General features: G+C 32.6%; 1 protein-coding gene across 1 annotated transcript in view; it reads right to left on the reverse strand.

The window, feature by feature from the left end:
- The window catches only part of LOC117168981, a 247,487-nt gene that overhangs the window by 186,446 nt on the left and 36,902 nt on the right, over positions 1–24,139 (reverse strand). The window lies entirely within an intron of this gene.

The raw sequence follows: 24,139 nt of genomic DNA on the forward strand, positions 1-24,139 counted from the left end.
AATGGGACCGTATATTTTATAATAATATAAAGGGGCCGCTTACATATTATTAAGAATTTAATTGTAAGACAGGAATAGAACCCACTTTATGTCAGCAGTAAGTTATGAAATATTATATTACCTCACAAGTAGTGTTAGGCACGTCTTTACGAGGAGATCAATGTTTGCATGGCCAGTTGTAAAAGCCCGGCCTACCATGTTTTTACAAGCCGTCCTTCGAACATTGACCTCCACATGAAGAGACGCGTATAACACTGCGAGGGATGTACGATATTTTATTCGAAATCAGCATTTGATGAGACTGCAGGGCCGTCTGCAGAGTGAGTCTTTAAAACATACGACTGACGTTGCAGTCGTTTGCTCGAGCTGTGGTTGGTAACCACGTATAACTCGAAATTTTAAACGTGGTTCGGTGGCCGTTTGTGGAACTATTTATGACACTTGTCGGTAAAAGGCTATATAACGCTCACTTTTCAGGCTCATAACATGGTGGTTTCGAGTACTAAAAATAGCGAACGAGGCTGTCAAATTGTTGCTGTGAAGTTACAGACGATATTTTATGCAAATTGGGAGGCATACACGTACGATTTTCGAAAATTGGCGTACCCCAGGCAAAGATACCATTATACTAACGAAATACCAACGGAAACACGCGGAAATCGTCCAACTTTTCACAAATGTATTTATGGCTATATGGATCATAGATTATATAATACTTCGGAATTTCCTGACTGCTGTGAATAATGTTTGTGAGATTTTCCCAAGTTGCACATTGATTCTGTTAACCAGTTTCATATCAAATCACGCAGACCGTCTATGCCCAAGTCACAGAATTATTTCTAACTAAAATTGGTTGGTTTTAAAGGATATAAGAAGATGCATATCTTACCTCACAGAAAAAAACTGAAGTTAAATTTTGTTGCACGTAAAATTTCACGCTGGTAAAGTTTACATGCTATTTGGCGAAAGTTTATCCTACGATGGAATAAAAGCTGTCGTCTGCTACGGCGTCCTTAGCAGCAATGGGAAAACGGCAAAGTATGAGTGAATTCGAGTTCTAAATCAGGACACCAGATTTAAAAGAACACAAAAAAAAAAATTAAAATTTGTTGCAGTTAACACTTGCAACAGTTAAAAATTAAATACATTTCGGCGAAAGTTTCACCCAGGTTAGGAGAATAATTTTCACCTCGTCTTTGATTTCGGTAAAACATGTAGATTAAGCAACAGAAAAAAGAAAAAGAATTGTTCTTATTGATATACTATCTCCTCCGAAAAAACTTACACTATTGTAGACGAATTAGAACTTATTTATAATACCATTTAGCCAGCGCCGGATTAACATTTTTCGGGGCCTTGGGCTAAACCTCGAAGGGGCCCTCTTAAGAGCAGAGAAAATCCCAATTCTGCTGTAAACTTTATTAATTTTCTGGAGTAAGGGGCCTCTCGGCCCCCTGGGGCATTAGCCCTACAGTGCCCCTTGGTAAATCCGGCGCTGCATTTAGCAAAAAGCACAAAGACAACTGACAGATGGGAATCCCCATTTCTCTCCAATTTAATGAAGTTAAACGACGATAGTTAGTACCAGCGTCGCGATTCTCGCTACATCTCGAATAAAAATGGAGTGATTATGAGGCAAAACATTATCCTGGCAAGGTTAAAAATCGGAAATTATCTTCGATTAATGTAAAGTTTATCCGGCAAGGTTAATTTTGGTTGCGGCGAATCTTTCACCTGGAATTGACGCAAACTTTATATTTCGTTTTTTCTGTGCTCCTCGCCATAAAACAGAGATTATAACAAAATAATAACAATTTATGTTGAAAGTATAAGATTTTTTAATATAGTATAGTATAGTTTTTTTCTGAAAATATTTAAAGTTAATTTAATCAAAATTTCATCGTTTTTTCACGATTTTTTCCGATTAAATCTACACTCGCGCCTTGGTGAGAAGAAAACATTTTTGTGTCAAAAACAAAAATTCACGTTTTTCTCCCCAAAACGCCGCATGATATGAAAAATGTTAAAGAAATAAAATTATTTTCTAAAAAAGTTCTAAAAAACTATCTCTTGTCACTTTTTTTGATCTCAGGTTATTTTCGATATTTTGGCGAAAATATTGATAAACTCTTTTAGGAAAGACCCTCGGAACGTAGCAAGCCTGTTGAGGGAAAGCTTCGACTTGGTATTGACTCACAGTCACAGTCATAAGCTTGACAATGTTGAGTGCGAGCACGCGTGTTTTTCGAAATTCGCGCAAAAACTAGAGCACGTGGAACGGATGAAACGTTGCCATATTTTCAGTTTGCTGACGTCAGTCGTACATTAACGGTATAAATAATTTTTCTTCTATTCTTATAGGCTTTGAATGGTGCTTTTCGAAGTTAATATGGATGTCGGATAACATTCTATACGTGTCAGAAAAATTTCAGAATTTTTTCATTTTTCAATCTTTTATATACTAAAAGCAGTACGTCTTATGAGACCGCATGTCATTTTCAATAATTGATTTTTAATTATAAAGCTCTAAAAGGTTCGAAAATTTTAAACAGAGCTTCAGTGCACTTTAATACACCTATCATCCATATATCAAACGATTCTTATTTTTAATTCTACTACCGAGGGTACTCCCTTAAGAAATGATTTTTTCCTCAACAATACAATTGTTAGTGTCTAGAAAATAAAGAAGAGTATAATTTAACAATCCTTTTCTATTTTTCACCGCAACAAAAACTTGCATTGTTAGGGAAAAAATCTTTAAGAATTTTTCACACACTTTCGAACAAATTTGAAAAATAACACAAGATAGGCAAAAACTTTAAAGAGATATTTTTTTAGAATTTCATAATGTATTGAGGACAAGGGAGTGTACGAGTTTCAGCCATAAAACATTCAGGGCGTCTAGGGCGCGCGACGGTTGGATCTCGCGCTTCACGCTCGATAATGGGCTACCTCGGACATAATTAGACCTCGCGCTTCGCGCTAACTTTCATCGTTTTTCCACACATTTTTATTTTATTTTTATATTTTCAATGTTATTTTTCACGAATAAAACAAAAATTACCCGTCCTATCAAGAAGTGATTCTTAACGAAATTGCAGATCTTTGGGGGGATAACAATTTATGTTAATTCATCTTTTTTCGTATCCTCGATAGTTTGACCACAAATTTGAATTTTTTATTTTTCAGCCTTTTTTGTGCAATCAAAATTGGATTTTTCGATTTTTCAAGAAAATCCAAAAATTTATTATAATAATATTGTAGGGCTTTCAAAAAGCAATGTTTTCCTTCTACTGACTTTTTTCATATCGTGAGTTTTTTGCCTTAAAATTTTGATTTTAGGTTAATTTGAAAATTTTTGAAAATGCTATAACTCTGAGAATTTTCTTTTTATCGGAAAAAGTCGTGAGGATAAATTGCTTACCCTTTTTATTTCTATAAATATCCGTAGAGACGTCTTCGTAAAAACTTGATTTTTGGATTCAGGGGGTCTCGAAACGCGGAGATCCGTTGAAAAACTGTGGTGTCAAATTTCGGACAATTCTAATACTTTCTCAATCATAAATGATGAGAATGTAAAAAGGGTCAATATTAAATATCGATTTCGGGCAGTCTTAAATTTTGCAATAAAAACATATAATAATGAATACCAAAATATTTAATGAATAATAAAATATGTAATGAATAATAAAAAACGTACTGTGTGGTTACGGAAATTTCCGTAACTTAAACCCCTTTCCCATGTTATTCAGGGCTAACGTTATACGTTATCGTTAAATTTTGATTGTTTCTGAATTGAATATGATACCTAGTATTTAAAATTTCTGAATCTTTAAACTGTACAACCAATAAAAGTTTTAATTTTTTAATTTTACAAACTTAACAGCATTTAATTTAAAATTGCTCACTTGAAATTTGTCAGAAGCTTCCATTTTATATGCGTAAATTATTGAGCGTTTTTATAAAAAAAATTTAAACGGCAATTTTAAAAGTTAAAAATTCAAAATGGTTCCTCTTTAAGTACAATACAATGTATGCATGTTTTATCGATAGTATAAAGCAGACATTGATGAAGACATTTTATAAATTGTGTATTTGAGCGATAACACAATGCATTGTGTGTATTATTGCTGGTCAACATTCATGATATGAAAGTGATGTTTAACTGAACTGTGCAATCAGGCGAGGGCGAGAAAGTTGGTCTTCATTGGAGAACCGAGAAAGCCGAGAGTGCGAATTTACAGAATCGATTGTCACGCAAGGTCACTTATTGAAGACTTGGGTGCAAAAGAGTTGTACCCACTGTTAAATCGCCATTGTTTTCATGCCCTAAAAATTAAGCTTTGATTTATAAATACTATCGATTTTATCATTTTATAAAAAGTCGACTCTTCTAAAGAAACAAACGATCTTTAATTCAGTAACTGGCTCTATCAAATGATAAATGAATATGAAATTGGTAAATGAAATTATTCGTGAGAAATTGCTTATTTTTAGTGTGTCGACTTAAACATCTTCACAGCCCCAAAATGCTTCCAAAACGGGGAAATAGGGTGATTTCTAAAAAAAAAGGATAGCAGAAATATAGAGGAACAGACTCTTTTAAATACCATTAATGTATAGGTACCATATTCTTTAAATTTCAAGTCAAAATTTAAAGTTAACAAAATAGTTCATTTTCAAAACGGAAGGATGAATTTATAACCAAATATTTGAAGTTCCAAGCAAAAGAGATGCATTTTCAATAAAAAGTTTAACTTTTAATCAAATAGTTAAATTTTCGGTACAAAGAGGAATTTTCTACTGAAAAAGATCAATTTACAACCAATTAGTTGAACTTTCAAACAAAAGAGACAAATGTTCAACAAATAAGGTGAAAATTCTGAGCGATGGCGAGCAAATTCTGTTATTTCAGTATACAAATTTTCAACAAACCGTGCATAAATTGATTAGTTTTGCAATCTTTGACCCTATATTCGTGACAGGTACACACCTCAAAAATTTCCCTCTGACTGAAACAATACCTACTTTGATCCAGTCATTCTGAGCCTGTTTTTAGAAAGTCAATGAGTACTATGCTGACATTAAACGATTTTTCTCGCACCGTCGACATCTCTCGGCCCACGCAGTCCCGGGTTCCATTTTCCTCATGGAATTTCAACATGTAGTTCTTATTTTGTTAACAATTTCTTCCCAATAAAAATAAATAGTCATGTGAAAAGTACACATGAGTTTTGCATTCAGGGTACACAACGTATATTGAATTCACTTTCTTATTATCTTACTGGGAAATCAAAAATTGAAACACATTACATTTAAGAAATACTGTTTACATTTATGATTTCCCAGGCTCATCAAATTTTGATCTAATTAATCTTTACCAGTAGAAAAGCATCATATGCCTGATACAATTCTTTTGTCAATCTTACGCAGAGAGAAATTTCAAGAGATTAATTCACGGAAGCGCTTGACTTTAGATCTACCATTTGTACGTGCTTTAAGGTCTCGGACTTTGTGATCTAAAAACATAGAATTCGAGACCTGAGACCAAATGAGCGTCGCCTAATGCCTGAAACTTCGAGACCTATGTACTTTAAAAGAAAGGGTTCCGAGATCTTAGTTCTTGCGCCAAAGCGAGATAAAATCCAGCAGCAGTGCCGTGAATTAATCTCCCGAAATTTCTCTCCATTTATAGATTAATTTTTTTGTTGAGAACACTCGCTAAATCTGAATTAGTTAAAATGTAAATAATTCAATCAGTAAACTCAATTTTGACTGAAAAATTAGTTACTTTCATGGTTTTGACTAATGAATTAGTCAACAGGCTATTGTTTATACCTTGCCAATTGAATTAGTCAAAAAAATGACTAATTTTTATTAGTCATTTCTAAGAACTACCAATTTATCAGTGAATTTCTCAGCATTACCACTGTCAAGTCGTTAACGCAGAAAAAGAAAAGATTATTTTGTTAATAAAACAGACTTTTAAGAATAGGCGAGAAAGTGGACTTCAAAGAAGACACGGACTATCACGGATATTGACGAGAAGTGCCCCGGACTTTTCGATTAAAGCGGAAAAATAGTGAGCTTAAAATAAATATATATGAGAAGCTCGCTTCAGTTTTTTATATTGCAACAGGGATTACAGTGGTTCACCAGCTCAATTTTAGAAAAAATAGGGGCTTTTTGCTTTTAGTAAAGGTTCTCTAGTTTGTACTTTTGTTGTTTAATTAATAGTTCTTTTCTTCGCTGCGACATGTGCCACGTATTAAAAATAAATGTCATCGTGCAATTTAAAAAAAAAAACGATTTTAAGTGATGTCTTAGAAATAAACATTTGCGTTACGGACATGCGCGTCTCTCTGAAAGCGTCTCATTTTGGACTAATCAATTAGTAAATTTTGACTAATCAATTGGTAGATTTTTTACTAACGAATTAGTAGTTTCGCCACCGTTCGCCGTGGCGACCCGTGGCACGCCACGTCTAGCGTTTGACTAATTGAATTGGTTAGATGAAAGTAACCAATTTAATTAGTTAAATTTAACTAATTCAGAATTAGCGAGCAAAGTCCATTAAACATAAGTTATCATCTAAAAAGCGTTATAATTGAAAATCTGTAAAAATTTGGATCTCTAAAACATTTTTCAAAATCTGTCTCAAGGTTGAGCGCGTCTAGGGCACGCACCTGGATGATTGTCGCGCTTAGCGTTCGATAATTTATTTATCGTGCAATTTACGATCGCTAATGTATTTACCTCTCGCTCTTTGAAAATCGAATTTTTAGCTCTAAAGGTATAAACAATTATGTTAAAAAACAGTTTATTTACCTTGTGTCTTTTTGTCCAAGCGTTTAATTTGCTTAATTTTTATGTAATTTTTCACGATTAAAACAAAAACTACGCGTCTTATCAAAAAATGATTAATAACAAATTTGTAGCTCTTTTTGGGGTAAACAACTTTCGACTATTTATTTTTTCGTAACTTGTACGGCTTTCAAAAAGCAACTTTTTTATGCTCTAGACATTTTTCCATATCGTGCGTTGTTTGGCATAAAATGATCCTTTTCTTTTTTTTTAGATTTTCTAAATACTATAACTCTGATAATTTTATTTTTATCGAAAAAAGTCCTTAGGATAAATTGTTCGAATTTCTGAGCACTACGAAGAGCCGTATATGCAATTTTCAAATATTTAAAAAAATGGTTTAGGAAATTCTTTAAATGCTCTATTTTTTAAATTGTTATCCAAAATAGCTGGATAACGAAGACGTCATTTTTTATGCTTTAAAAACGTGTGCGAACGCTCAATCTAATCAGATTAGTCTTACGAAGGTATCGGTCCGGATACAGGCATACATACTGTGACGGGGTATTACAGACCCCATACATACAGAAAGCTTAGAAAAATTGTTGTTTTTTTTGACTCAGGTCGTATTCAAACGTGACGATTTGATGTAAACCGACTAACTCAAATTTTGCATAAAACCAATACCTTCTCCTTAGGATGAGAATGTAAAAAATGACGAACACCGAAATATGAAACTATGTAAATAAGAATTTTTTAGAGCACATTTTGCTAACGCGCGAGTTTAAGGTTTTTATCAATTCACACCAGTTCCAATTTTGATTTCCATCATTTTGTTTTTGAGATCCAGCATTCTCATTTTTGTCTGTAATATTATTCAGGCGCTATATTAGGTATAAAGAATTTTTAATCTAGGAATAGTCTCAAGGAATTTTGTTCCTTTTTTATAAGAATAAATCAAACGCGGAGGTCGCTCAAGTGGCAGCGCTTTGAGAAGATGATTAAAGTGATTCCAAATGGGATGATTACAGAAATATAAGGCGGAAGGTGCCTGCTTGGCATTTAAATTAATTTCCTCGAGGCGTTTCTTTGAGCAAGGTGATGCCTACTCTAAAATCCTAAGTATGTACAATTAGAGTCTCGTGTTAACCGAGGGATGTTTTAAATGAGATTTTTTTCACCCATATATTTTCTTGGCACATCAAACCCTCTTTAATTATACAACGAAAAATATTTTAAAAAAAGTATATATAGATACATATATAAGTCTGGCCGTTAAAACAACTTTTACTCGTTGCATTTTACGTTCCATAGAAAAAGAATTCTATAATAGAAAAATATTTTCAGCATGCGAAAATGTTTTAGTAATAAGAAAACACTTTATGATAGCTTGAAGTCTTGAACACAATAATTAGAACAGCCAAATTAGACGAAAAAGGGCCTTTGCTAGAACGAATTGGTGGCAGCATTTTTTTTTATTATTGCGCGTAGGACGCACAATAAATGCTGTTTTATTTATTTATTGACAATTTAAGTATAATCATGTAGTATTAACGTCTCAGAAAGGAGCATGTTTTCTAGAGGGAATATGTATGTACAAACTTGAAGGAATGTTTTTCTTTATGAATTAACGGTTATAAATTCGACGTTTCTTCCTATATCTTAAATTAAATTTTAAACAATCAGTGGCTAAAAATGGAATAAAATTGTCACCAATCATAAGCTAATAATTGTGATCAGCGTTTTTAGATATTATTTTATAATTATTTAGTGCTATTTAATCCTATTGTTTATGAAAATTGTTTAAACAATATTATGTACTATAAAATACAATTGCGAAGTAGACTGGCGACACATCTCGGTTCTTCCTTTTTTGTAACTATTATTATTTTAAAAAAGTGTTCCCCCACACTAATCTAATACTTAATAGAAAAAAGTATCGTTAATTAACAAATTTGTAACTAGAGAGCGGATTAGCACAACTGCGAAGTAAGCTCGTGTGCACAGTTCATTTCTAATTTTTTTTCAAAAACTATTAATATAAAAAAAGTGTTTACTCACCCTAATCTAAGACTTAATGGAGAAAAAGGTATAGTTAATTAAAAAAATTATAACTAAAGAGCGGATTAGTAAAACTGCGAAGTAAACTGGCGAGCTCAGCTCGGTCCTAATTTTTTCTCATCTCGGCTGTCCTTTTTATCAATAACTATCACTGTTTAAAAAAAAGTGTTCCTCCACCCTAAGCTGAGACTTAATAGAGAGAAAGGTATCGTTGATTAACAAATTTATAACTAGAGAGCAGATTAGCACAATTGCAAAGTAAGCTGGCGATCACAGATTTATACTTATATGCGGAGAACAATCTGTTCTACAGAGAGGGGGTCACGAAGCAACATGCTAGCACGGCGTGCGAGCGCAGGCTTGCTACTGGTGAGAGCGGAGCTGTACTCGTCAAATAACTTCAAGCTGATTCGCTCTCTATTCATAACTTTTAAACTATTAGTCACAGAGGATTCGATGACTGCTCATTTTGAAGATAATTTGATTTCTTACAAATCACTTCTTAAACATGTTTAAGCATTTCTCCAAAGAAAGCAAGAATCCACAAAAACTTCTTAAGAAAATGTACTAATTTTTCGTTTTTTGTTAATGACAAAAATTTCACAATTCTTGTAGAAAGAAGGGTTTTAGGATTTTATTAGAACGTCCTTACGAACAATAACCGTAATTTGAGAGTTGACGAAGAAATCGACTCTCTGCACGGAAAAAAATTCTTGAGGCGAACGAGTGAATCGAAAATATGTTAAACTCAAAGAAAGTGTCCGCTTAGATTAGGTAAAACGTTTAGTAAGTTTGAGCTAAACATTTACTTCCTTTATATAAATTGTTCCCGTAATCAGTAATTTGGACAAAATTTCGAATTTGGAAATTTTATTATTTTTGACAGATTGTGTATAATTTTATTATCTTTAGATTTGAAAAACATTTAACTCTAGAAATATATTAACTTACAGTAGCCAATTTTTCGTCTAGTATTGAGAAAATAAATTTCCCTGAAATCCGTATAATGCATTAGGATGTCAATATTGTAAAGTAAATAAAAGTAAATCTAAATTAAATCTGAACTGCCACTGATCCCGATTAGACTGTCGCCATTTTTTTCGCTGCTCCCATAATGCACCGGTGCTCATCCAATAATTTATTCAGACACCTATTCTTAAAATCTCTATTATATTTCTCTAATATATTTGCACATATTAACTTTTTAATATCAAGTCACTAATTTTTCTCATAAAAATATTCGAAAAAAAAATTACTGCCAACAATTTCTTCTAGCAGAAATCCTAATTTGAGTGTACGAAACACAGTGAAAAAAGGGATCAATTTTGTTGCAGAGCATTTTACGTCAGCGATCATTTGACTCTCGGAATAATAATGATCTGTCTATTTGGATCAATTTGATCTTATTTTTTGGTTCATTTGTCAGACTAAACAAAATGGCCGCAAATGCTTGCCGCCTGTGTCATAACGACATAACCTTAAAATTGTATCTAACCGCACACAGGTGACAACTACACTTAACAGGTGATAGCTTCTAATATCAGATTTTATTATTTTTTTAACTTTTCAAGTAAACTGCACGATCAGAAACTACAAAAAGCTTGCACATGAGATAAAGTACCCTAAGAATGTCAGCCATCTTGGTTTTACTTTATGCATGATCCCGAATTAGATCATTATGATCTCAAAAGTCGCTCATTCACTCCGGCCGATCAAAATGCCCTTAAATTCGGTATCATTTTTGTTGCATATCAAAATGATATTGATTTCGGTATCATTTTGAACACTTTTTTTTACTGTGAACAGGGAAATGCGAAAGAGCCAGGAATTATTTTTAATTACGTAGGTATATCAATGGCCTAGAACTTCTCGTACACAAGTGAATTATTAATCACTACAATTAATAGAATTATACTTAATAAACTAAAAGGCCCCGGGCTTACAAATAAGGAAAAAGGAAGATCTAGTAAGAAAACATAATGGAAAGTACGTGGGGAACAAGCTGAATAGTAATGATAAACACTATGTATTTTCTTCGCGCCAGGGAGAACGTACGTATTAGAGTTTAGACTACGCATGTGTCCGTTCACGCCTCGATTCACGCTGATCCTATTATAGTCAACAACAATGTAACACACATTTGTTTGCATCTTTATATTACTTTAATGCATCTGTGCTTTGTAATACAAAAAGAGATCGGGTAATTTCATAGAAAGTGCAATTAAATATTACTTTACTGTTATGTACATCTATTAATGATATTGAGTGGTACTTAATCTGGTATTCTTGTCTAAAAAAATATTTTTTTACGATACCACCATGGTAGCGCCTATTACGCCCCTGGAAAAGTGAGCGTTAATATAGGCTTTTACCATATACCGTCCAGCTTGCGTTAAATTTACTGTAGCCACACACACACACACGTTTCGTTGACCGCATATCCATACTAGAATTTCTTTGATTTAAAGAAAGTTTCTTTGATTAAAAAAAAAACTTTTTTCTGGGTGCAGCCTTCACAGCCTCTGCCCACGGAAATAGGATTTAGTCTAGTCATCTGGTCGGAAAACATGTGAAAATCTGGTAATTTCTGGGGCAGTAGTTTTCTTCTTTTAAGTACTTTATTTGGGGGTGGATAATAAGGGGTCAGGTTCTGTGAACAGGATTTCGTCACGGAACACGGAAACTCTTTGGAGAAAAAGTGCAAAATATCACATGCAATTGGATTGGTGCTTTCCTGTTCATTTAAAAGATAAAAGTGCTCTTACAAAAATTAAAGTAGACAAAATTCTGCGTAAAACTATAAAAGCACGTTGTTTTATCGCTAATAGCCTAAGAGTTACGGCCTTTCAAAGCACCCCGATTTTTCAAATTTTTTAGCCAAAAATCACATTTTTTTCTTTCTCTGTAGCTCGGATCCTGATTGCCAGATCTAAAATTGGCCAACAGATGAATTAAAGTAGACGCAAATATCTGTAATTATAAAAAAAACTATTGTCCTAACTTTAATAGATTGCGAGTTAGAACTTGCCAAAGGTGACCCATTTCAACCTGAATTTACAGGTAAATACCCAGAGATCAGTTTTTCGTAAATAGCTCACACGAGAATGTTCTAGGAAGATAAATGAAAGGGGGCTTACTTCTGCGTAAGTTCAAAAAAAGGTTCATACCCCTAATAGGTCACGAGTGCAAAGTGTACCTTCAATCAATTCTTTGATTAAATCGCACTGCGAAACAAAAGTACGACCATTTTCTTAACATATAAGTTTTTAAGTCAAGAAATAGTGATCAATAAACTATTTAATTATAAAATCAACAATAATCAAATACTTCTAATTACTAAATATATAAATGCTCAAATAAATTTCCATCACACATAAAATGTGTATTTTCGGCGTTTTTAAATGAAATTTCTATTGAGGACGCTTACTATAGATCAAAAATAAATATTTAATCATTTTTAATCAATGAATAAAAAATGTTTAAATAAATAAATTTCCATTGCTCATCAAATGAGCATTTTTTAGCATTTTCGACTGAAATTGCTATTATGGAAGTTTATTATAAATTAATAATTGTTATTTCATTATTTTTAATAAACAAGTATCTGCTTGGGGATAACACCTTAAAGAAAAAACTGCCGGCTTCGCAGGCACATTCTCATCGCGCACTGCGCGCGCGGCTCGCTTCGCTTGCAAGTTTCAGCGCGCCTAGGGCGCGCGACGGTTGAATCTCGCGCTTCGCGCTCGATAATAGGTTACCTCGTGCTTCGCGCTCGGATATTTATTCCTTGCATTTGGAATGCTTGAAAAAAACTTTATCAAAAAGATCCCTTTTAGATGGCAGTATTTATATGCGTCTTCATATTCTGAATTGTCTACTTAATTACGAATAGTCATATATTAAGTTTCTCAAAGCTCTGTAGGCTTTGAGGTGCACATTCTCATCGTGGCACTCGCGATGCGCACTCGATTTCCGACAGACATTTGTAAACAGCTATTGTTGGATTTTTTTCTCGCAACTTTCGTCGTTTTTCCGCACATTAAAAAAAATTTTTTTCAACGTTATTTTTCCCGAATAAAATAAAAAGTACGCGTACTATCAAGAAGTGATTCTTAACGAAATTGTAGATCATTTTTGGGATAACCATTTTTGTTAATTCATCTTTTTTCGTATCGTACATAGTTTGTCCACAAAATGGAATTTTTTTATTTTCCATTATTTTTTGTGCAATTAAAATTCGAATTTCGATTTTTGAAGAAAATCCAAAAATTGATTATGATAATCTTGTAGGGCTTTCAAAAAAAATGTTTTTCTTCTTTTGACTTTTTTTCACATCGTGCGTTTTTCGTCTTTAAATTTTTATTTTCGGTTGATTAAAAAAAATTTGAAAACGCTATAACTTTGATCATTTCCTTTTTATCAAAAAAAGTAATGAGGATAAATTGTTTGTTCTTTTTAATACTATAAATATCCGTACATAGATTTTTCAAATTCAGAAAAAAGTAGTCACAAAAATTTTCAAAACGCGCTCATTTTTTTAATTTCTATCAAAAATTGCTGGTTCAGGAACTCGTCCTTTCTTTTAGGATCTATAAAAAGTGTGCCAAAGATGAATTTGATTCGTTCATTTTTTCGAGAGTTATCGTGTTTACGGACGGACGGCCGAACGGACAGAAAGACAGACGCCATCGTGAAAACCTGACTTTCGGATTCAGGGGGTCTCGAAACGTGGAGAATCGTTGAAAAAGTGTGATGCCAAATTTCCGATAATTCTAATACTTTCTCAATCATAAATGATCAGAATGGAAAAAGCGCTGAATACTCTACCTCATAAGTGCTTTGGAAACGAGTATGAGTACATAAGCAAAATAATATTTCAGAGAAATAAACATTACAAGGAGAAATTATTATTAACAATGTATCAAAAATGTAAAAAAAGTATTTCTAATAGTAGAGTGGTATTTTGCTAATTATAATAAACTCCCCGAAGAGTAATTTCAGTAAAAACTGCACATCCTATGGGTGACGGAAATTTATTTATTTAAATAATTATTTATTTATTTAAAATTATGAAATAATGTTTTTTAATGTATAATAAATGTCCATAATAGCAATCTCAGTAAAAAAAATGCTAAAAAATGCACACTTGATGAGTGATGAAAATTTATTTATTGAAACAATTGTGTATTTATTGATCAAAAATGATTAAATATTTATTTTTGATCTATTAAAAGCATCCTTATAAGAAATTTTTTTAACAAATTCCGAAAAATGCACATTTTATGGGCGATGGAAATTTATTTATTTAAACAATTATTTATTTATTTATTAAAAGTGGTTGATTATTATCGATTTGATAATTAAATAATTTATTGGTCACTATTACTTGACTCAAAAGCTTATATGTTAAGAAAATGGTCGTAGTTTTGTTCCGCGGTGCGATCTAGCCTTGCAAGGTCATTTACTCGTGACCTATTATGGGTAGGAACCTTTTTTTGAACTTACGCAGAATAAAGTCCTCTTGTATTCATTCTCTGGGAAGTTTCTTCTGAGAATACCTCGAAACGAGCTATTTACATTTGCCTGTAAATTCAGTTCAAAATGGCTCACCTTTGGCAGATGCTAACTCGCGATCTATCGTAGTTAGGACAATGGTTTTTTTTAATTACATGTATTTACGTCTACTTTAATTCATCTGTTGATAAATTTTAGATCTGGCAATCAGCCTCCGAGCTACAGAGAAAGAAAAAAAAACATGAGGTTTTTTGCCAAAACTTTGGAAAAAATCGGGGTTCTGTGAAAGGCCGTAACTCCTAGACTATTGGTGATAGAACACAGTCAGGTTTTTTTAGTTTTACGCAGAATTTTGTCTACTTTAATTTTTGTAAGAACACTTTTACATCTTAAATATACAGGAAAGCACCAATCCAATGGAATGTGATATGTTTCACCATTTACCAAAAAAATGTCCGTGTTCCGGAATGAAATCCTGTTCATAGAACCTGACCCCATATTATGTTGAAAAGTCATAATTTCCGGTTGAAATTTTAATTGTTTTGTAGAACATTGGTCTTTTCAGATGAAAAATTCAACCATTTAGTTGGCAGTTCTATCATAACTGAAGAATCTTTTTTGGTTGAAAATTTAACTTTTTTATTCAAAATTTGTTTTTGTTTTCGGGTTGAAAGTTTAACTGTTTTGTAGCCCTTTTTTATTGAAAATTTGGGTTGAAATATTAACTGTTGAAATTTTCGTTGAGAATGTATGTTTTTTAATTGACAATTCAACTACCTGGTTAAAATATTAACTAGCCAGTGGACATAAAATTTTAGAACGTAATTGGAACGTCCTAAAACGTTTTTTGGACGTACAAGTCAAAAGACGTTATTCAAACATTTTTAAGCCGTTCTAAAGATGTTCTTTAACGGTTGTGCTCACTGGGTACTTAGTTAAAAATTCATTTTTCGTTTCAAAATTCATCATTTTATGTTTAAGATTCATCTGTTTGGTTGAATTTGAAGCATTTGAATTGGAATTTAATATTGGTAACTAAATTAATTTTATTTCAAAGAATTCATTTCCCTGTTTCCGTGAAAAATGTCCTTATTTACCAGTTTCTCGATTGAATGGTTCGCGATTTCTTCGCTGTCGACGATGTCCTTCAAATTAAACAAAAATAACAGATAAATCGTTTCAGAAAAGTTTAAATTTGTGCGTATCATCAAAAATAAACTCATTTAAAGCGATTTGCTTTCTAATGTCTTGAAGCATTCTTAAAAAAATAAATTGAAATCTTGTAAAAAAATGGGAAACTGGGTGCAATTTTTCGATTATCGATTTTTTAGGAGACTTTTTAAATTGTAGGGATAGAAAAAAGAAAAAAAAATGTACGTAAAACGGGTTAAGACTGTGGTTCTTGCTTTTGATATTATGAAAACGACGAAAAAAAATTTGGACCAACTTCTCACTGTTTTAAACAATCCACACCATAACTGCGCCAGATGTGCGGTAAATCGCTAATGGACAAAGTGAGTAATGAGATAATCCTCACAGAATTTAGTTTAGAGGAGGCACTAGTTGACATATATGAAAGAAATTCGTTAAAATGATTTGGACATGCAAGAGCGTGAAGGAAGCTACAGAGGTATGCCAAGACAGGAAAGTGTGGCAACAAATAGTTTATAAGGAATGCATTAAGGATATTTTTAGTGGCATTAATGACGCCTGAGATAAAAGATCATGAATACTAATCGGCCCAGGTGGGGAGCTTCACATAATGATTTTGTGAGATTCTTCACTAGGGATGATCGCTAGAGAGATCGATCGGCGACCTGGGTCGATGCAGTGTTGTGGAACGAACGTGTCGTTTAAATAAGCAATACAGGGATTTTAGATCAATCTAAAAATCTATACCCCCTCCCTCACATTACTCCCTTTCTCACGCTCACCCCGAAAGGGATTTGGCTTGATGGTATAATATAATAATGTGGACAAGCCTGTAATAATCATAATTTTTCCACAAGTTCACAATAGATGACACAACCGGCATTCACTAAAAGCTTCACCACATGACCGACTAATGATGCCAGCTTTTTAACATCTCAGATAGTAAAACCAAATACAAAAGCCTTGCAGAATTCCAATATTCCATGTACTTGAGAGGAATATTGAAAATCTACTAATGATTTTACTGAATTGTTTAATAGCTTACTTACTGAATAAAGCTTTCTATTTTTAGAAAAAAGAAGAATGATCGGACGTTAAGTTATTATTGAAAAAATGTCAGTAAATAGCTAATGTCAGCTTTCTTTGGAATGAAATTGCATTGACGTAATGTGGACGTGTCGTTAGTAATACCTGGGTCAGTTATGAAGTTATGAATTGTTCTATCATCAGCGTTTATGCAATTACGTTTCGATGACATCATTGATACGCTGCTGTGGTATTCTGCACAATGACTTAAAAACTAGGTCACCACGTGCTTTTGATATCTTTAAAGTATGTAACGGGCACAGTAAGTCATGTGGATAAATCATTGCGGAAGCAACGCGAAGAAACGCGCGAAGTATCGAACATATAACTGTCGCACCACGTATTAACGATTACTCTACATGCGCTACTACAATCATTACTCGTATGCGATTAACTTGTAATATGCGTCTCTCGCTTTCTGCTAATCTGCCTACTTTCTTTCCTTGCTTGAAAGCTAAGGTTCTAATTCATGAATTTGCTATCATATTCCGGAATCAAAACAATTTCATTTGATTGACTGCAGTGGAAAAATAGCTACAGTAGGGCCCATATTTTGGTTCGTAAAACATGCCGCTGCTACTTTGTTGATTCGCACAACTATTTTGTTTTATGGAGTTACTGCCCGCAATGCCTATAAAAGCGCGTAAAATCCTTTCGAATCTTTTAAAATACGTCTAAAATCTATTGAGATCCTCTACAATTCCTGCGAAAATATTCAATCTTTTTAAATCCCTTAAAATCTTTGACAACCCTTAAAATCCTTACATTGAGAAAAAAAAATGCTAAATCAAAGGAAATTTACATGATTCAAAGAAATTATCCTTAGTAAGAAAATCTTGTTTCAAAAATAATATCTATTTAAGTCAGTAAAATGTTAAATAAGCAAAGGAACGTCGTTGAGGTTTGAAAGAAATAAGAGATTTGTGTTCTTTCAAACAAATTATTATATTACAAGTAAATAAGTAAATATTACAGGTAAATATTTCTGTAATCCTAAGAACCACGTCGGGTCGGGTTATGTTAGACAAGATTATGTCAAATTTTCTGTTATCGTCGTGATATTGTTTTTCTTTCATATAACTTAAAATGCCAAAAGAAAATAGTAGATTGCGAGTTCGGAATCACAAAATTGTTGGTGAGATTTCTTGTATCCGCAATGAAGGCAAAGGTAAGCTTTAATTCGCCAGAATCAACATCACAATTCATTTTTAGCTTCTGAAGATTTGCAGCAATATATTCGAGAAAGCGTCTTGATTTTGAGTGCATTTATTATTTATGTGAATAAAAAAATGTTTTCCAGCTTTTTAGAATTTTATATTTTGTTGCTGATATTCTGAAAATATAGATTACCTTATACCAAATTATGAATTTCCGGATTAGTAACATTATAAATTAAATGCTTTTTATACTTTCTCGAACATAACCTCACTTTTTAAATTTCACTCCACGTGCCCCATGTGCATTAGTCAAACGAAAATCATTCCAAACGAATATTAAGAAAAATAAAAAATATTTATAATTAAAATTCATTGTTATGTGTGTGTAATAGCTCTAACTTTGAACATTGTTTGTCAAAGTATAATAGTTTTCTTCAAAATGCAAACTCTTATCGATACATTCAAGGCATACAAACAGATAATGTAATGTAGTATATTGAAACTGAGATATAATGTATAATGATATATATTGTAGAATATTCAAAAATCGAAGTTTTGTAAAATGCAAAGTTGAAAAATATTAATATAACAACTTTTGAAATTTTACTAATTATATAAATAAAAAATTAAAGGTGCCAGATCGGGGTCACATTTTGGATGCCCTGATATGGGCCCGGTCGGGTAGGACGTTTCATTTATGGTCTGGCGCTAGACAGATTACCCTATCGGGCCCACATTTTTCCTGAGCGGGTCCCGACCGGCGCCACACCAAAATTTCTTCACGGGAAGATACGATATTGTTTATAATAAGCATGTAACAAGGTTAAAAAATATTAATTGAACCGCTGGCGACCAAGGGGACACGGCCGGATTCAGCCTGAGAAGTATTGCCCGGAGTGTCAATTTTACAAATCTTTCTAATTTCAATTTTAAAGACTGATACGTGTAGAGAATTTCAAGGCGCATCTTTTTTTCCTCTTGCAAAAATTTATAGGTTTTGTAGTTTTTGAGATAATTGGTAAAAAGCGGATTTTTTGAAAACGAAAAATTCCAATCTTTTTTCACTTCAACTCGCGCTAATTTAGCCAATTTTCATCATTTCCCGATATCCCCAATACAAAGTATGTGTTCAAGTCTTCTGAAACTATCTAAGAAAGAAAAACGAGAATATTGTAATAAACAAAAAAGTAATTAATTTTTTTTTGAGGCAATGCAAAAATCATGAATTTTAACTTTCAAGCGCCTCGTTCAGCGAACGAATTTTAAGCTACGGAAAGCTTTCAGTGAGAAAGTTGTTCACTAAGGTTCAAAGAAGTTTTCTGGAAAGTAGTAGATCAATTGGATTAATAGTTCAAAAATTATGAATGTTTTAAAATCCAAGCGGTAATTTTGACGCTGCCCAAAAACGTGCCTGGCCGGCTACGTACGCGCTGCAGCGAACGACGTGAAGGTCAAGTCAATCTTACCAAAACAAATGCACAACAGTAACTTTTTTTTTCATCTTCTATGAAATTCTACAAATAAAGCATAGAATCAGCGAAGTGATTGTTTCTTATAATAGTTGGAACAGCATTTTTTTTGAGATTATTGAGAATTTTTAGATATTTTTGAGAATATTAATTAAAAAGAAAAAGGTATTAAAATGAAAAAAGGTAGAAAAAGAACTAGAAATGAAGATTCGTGGATTAAAAATAAGAAAAAATGTTCCAGAAATCAGGTACGATTGGAAACCGTCAATACAATTTTTAAATAAATTTTAATAAAAAATTTAATATTTTATGACTTTTTTTATTCTTGATTTTTTAAACAATTCTTTTACTGAACTATATATAATATGTAGATAGTCTAAAGTAATTATTTTAAATTTTTAATGACGAAGTTAATAGCATTATTTGTTATTTCTTTAGGGAAAAGAATACATTACAAAGTCTAAAACTAAAAAAGACGGTATTGCTAAAGATATTCTAATCCCAGACAGATCTTTCAAACCGATTGAATCCTGCTGTGGAAAAAAATGTAAACAAAAGTTTTCAAATGTGCAACAAGAAAAAGTACATACAAATTTTTGGAATCTCGGGAACTATAATTAACAAAATGTGTTTCTCATAGGATTGTTAAAATGCAAGGATCCTATCCAAACGAATGCAGGTAAAAAACTAAGACGGTTAATTCATTGGATATATTTATTTCTTACTGACGAAGAAAATGTTCCGATTTGTAAGAAATTTTTTTGTGCTTTTCTATGTTTGGGCAAAAGAAGAGTTGAAAATGTTAAAAAAAAATTTTTAAATAAGCAGCCTTTAAAAAATTTGGCAGGTGGAGTACGCGAAAGTTGTCTTAAATTAACAGAAATTAAAAAACAATGATTGAAGAGCATTGCTAATCAATTCCACATCACAATTCACATTACAAACGAAATTCTACCAACCTAAAATATTTTGATAATCCTTCATTAAATCTTGTAGATCTTTACAAATTATTCGGAAAATATTATAAAGAAAAAACGGGAGCTAAATTGACAATAAGTCAAACCGTTTATTTTAAATATTTTATCCGAAATGTTGGCTTCAGTTTTAAATTACCTAGAACTGACGTGTGCAATACTTGCTACAAAAACGAGACAAATGGAGAGGTAAACGAAGAAGTAATTAATCACAAAAACAATGCTCAAATTTTTTGAAGTTAAAAAAGCAAATACTCTCTGAAAATAATAGTCTATGCTGTGAATTTGATTATGCACAGAATTTGCCACTACCAAAAATACCGTGTCCACGCAGTTTTACCTACGTTTAGCATGGCTTTTTCTATTTAACGTACATGTGCATACTACGAACCAGAGTTACATGTTCCCTATTCTTGAGGGAATGGTACAGAAGGGTGCTAACTCTGTTTGCAGTTTTATCAAATACGCGGTATTAAAAGAATTTGCTAAAGACAAGTTCAACAGCATAACATTATTTTCAGACTCATGTCCGGGACAAAATAAAAACTACACAGTGTTTCATTTTTTGGTTTTATTGTCCATTTATTTGCAAAGAGAGATTAAATATGTGTTTCCAGTTCGAGGCCATTCCTATTGCCAGTGCGATAGGAATTTTGGCACATATTCGCAAAAGCTGAAAAAATTAGAACGAATTGAAACTGAAGCTTAATATGTAGAAATGATTCGCAAGGCTCGTTCACCTTCATTCACAATGGTCGAGAAGGGTGAAGATGTTCTGCAGGATTTTGAAAAATGTTTCAAAGGCAAAATGCGAAAGCCAAAAAATTTCTAAATCAGCAAAGCGTTCGTTTTGCATGTTTTTCCTGATAGAAAAGTGGATGTTTTTGACAACTATGATGGTGTTGATCTAAAACTTTCCAGAAAACTTCTTTGAACCTTAATGAACAACTTTCTCACTGAAAGCTTTCCGTAGCTTAAAATTCGTTCGCTAAACGAGGCGCTTGAAGGTTAAAATTCATGATTTTTGCATTACCTCAAAAAAAATTAATAACTTTTTTGTTTATTACAATATTCTCGTTTTTCTTTCTTAGATAGTTTCAGAAGACTTAAACACGTACTTTGTATTGGTAAAATCGGGAAATGATGAAAATTGGCTAAATTAGCTTGAGTTGAAGTGAAAAAAGATTGGAATTTATCGTTTTCAAAAAATCCACTTTTTACCAATTATCTCAAAAACTACAAAACCCATAAATTTTTGCAAGAGGAAAAAAGACGCGCCTTGAAATTCTCTACAAGTATCAGTCTTTAAAATTGAAATTAGAAAGATTTTTAAAATTGACACTCAGGACAATACTTCTCAGGCTGAATCCGGCCGTGTCCCCTTTTGGTCGCCAGCGGTTCAATTATTTAAAGAACCAACTCCGTTATTTAAAGAAAAGAGAGAATTTGTGGCTGATTCTGAAACAATCTATTTAGATTAGTTGAAAAGGAGGTACTTTGGAAATCTATAATAATTTTGAATCTTTTTCATGCGCTGTTTGCATAACATTATTCATAAGAAAGTATATTTAATTTCGATCTTAAATCAAAAGAGAAAATTACTTTCAAATAGACGCATGATTTATAAAAATAAACGCAGTTTGAAATTAAACAAATATCCAATTGACTTACAAAAATACCACCATTGTTTAAAAAATTCTGAATAAATGCAATGCAAAAATTTAAATGCAGAATTTTTTCAGAAGTTTAAAGTAATAATAATAAACATAATTATAATGTAATACAGTGAACTTCCGCCTATTTCAAATATCGCATATTTCAAAGTTCACCAATTTCAAGTCACCCCCTATGCACGCTTATTTCAATTTGCGAAGCTCCGCTCATGTATGGTTTCGCCCGAGTCAATGGTTGACCAATTAAAAAGAGGCCCGAAGAGCGGTAGCTTTCGTTGGTTTGAATTGAGTATTTTACCATGATGTCATAGGAATGTACACAACTTTTTCGAGAAAATATTCGAAACATAAAAGTAAGTTATGAATATACGAATAGTAATATTTCTTAAGAGTAGAATGTATTTTCTCAGACATGTTCCACTCTTTTGTCAAATTTTCAATTTCAGATAGTTGATTGTATTTCACGAAACTAAAATGTCTCCGCCGATAAAAGGATCAAACATGACTAAGAAAATACATTATACACTTGAAAATTTTTACTATTCAGACCATTATTATAGCTTACATTCACATTTAGAATATTTTCTCTAAAAAGGCGCGTGAAGTCCCATGTCAAGAACTATTCTAACTTTCTTGACATTTCCACTTCTCCTAGCGTGATACAATTTAAAAATATTTCTATTCAGGCCTTTATAACTTACTTTTACGTTTAGAATATTTCCTCCTAAAACTTGTCTGCCCACCTATGTCAAAAAATATGCTAACCTTTCTGGAATTACCACCTATTCTATCATGAGCGCGACAGTATACTACAAAACTTCTTATTCCGCGAAATATTTGAGTCGTATTTTGATTCTATTAAGTTGATTCATAGTTAACAAATTGTACTATTTCATGAAATAGTATGTTACGTTACAAGGGATGCAACACAGCGATTTCAACGACTGTGAAGTTTGCTGTCTAAGCGAAGCGAAGGCTGCATTCACACGAGTTGCGATCGTTGTGTTACATTCCTAGTAATGCATATTATTTTTTAAAGCAAATCTATTGAAAATTCGAGCTCAGGTACTCGTAGAGTGTAGAACCTATTTTTGTACCTATCTACCTACCTAACTACTTACCTGTGTGCCCCAGAGTTGAAACGAAATGTTTCATCTCTGGGGATGCAAACACCGTCTTTCAGCCCGCTCTACAGCTATCGAAACTCGAAGTTTAAATAGATGCGCTATGAAAATCTTTTATTTGTTACGTCGTATGGAAATAAAAATATTTGAAAAACTCTGAAATGCATGTTGCCCAAATGCGCTAAGGGACTGCGACATTTTCCATTGCGCAAGTTGGGGCTGTCTGAACCTTTTCCAATTGGAATGCATAATATGGCGCAATATACTCGAGTGAGTACCCGCGCCATGCGCCTTTCCGTTACGCAGCTAGTGTTTTTCAGACAAGAGTCGCAATCGTCCTTCGTTTCCTGAGTCAAAAGTTACTAAGCTAAGAGTCAGGTATATTTATCTGTATTATTATTGATAGTATTTATTGATTTAAACTCGACCCGCACATTTCGGCATATTTGCAGTTGAAAAAGTTTCTTACAACCACCTCATCGATACAAGGCCGTGACAGCGAATGAACGTCGCTTGACAAAGATAACCTCAAGGTCGCGGTAGAGGTAGGAGTTCCTCAATCCTTGAAATTATGAAATATTACGTTTCTAGGCCGCTGAAATAGTCGAAAGTTTACTTATTATTTTATCATTGATGCGCTTTTGAAATCCGTTTAAATTTTTTTAATCTCTTGCAACTTCTTGAATTATCTTAAAATTCCTTGAAATCTTTGAAAATCTCTTAAATCCCTTGGAGTATCTTTTAAAATGCGTTGGAATCTGTTGACATGTGTCAAATCTGTTGAAGTCTTTAGAAACTCCTTGAAATGTTAAAAGAAAATTGAAATCCCTTTATATCTTGAAATCTTTATCTTAAATCTTTATTTTGGAAAAATAACTTTTATTTATAATATTAAATTTGTTTATAAAAATCAATTTTATTTATAATAATTTTTCAAAATAATAGTAAAATAGTGGCCTAGTTTAAAAAGAAATGGTAAAAAAGTGTCAATAATATCTTGATTCTGTGGCCTGTAACCAACAAAGTTACAGAAGTTTATTATTTTATTATTTGGGAAAATTTCTGTAACAACTTTGTGTTGTAATTTACAGCCTATTTTGAAACAGGAAATTTAGAGCCTGCATA

Source organism: Belonocnema kinseyi, chromosome 3 (assembly GCF_010883055.1).
Source record: "Belonocnema kinseyi isolate 2016_QV_RU_SX_M_011 chromosome 3, B_treatae_v1, whole genome shotgun sequence".
Taxonomy (NCBI): domain Eukaryota; kingdom Metazoa; phylum Arthropoda; class Insecta; order Hymenoptera; family Cynipidae; genus Belonocnema; species Belonocnema kinseyi.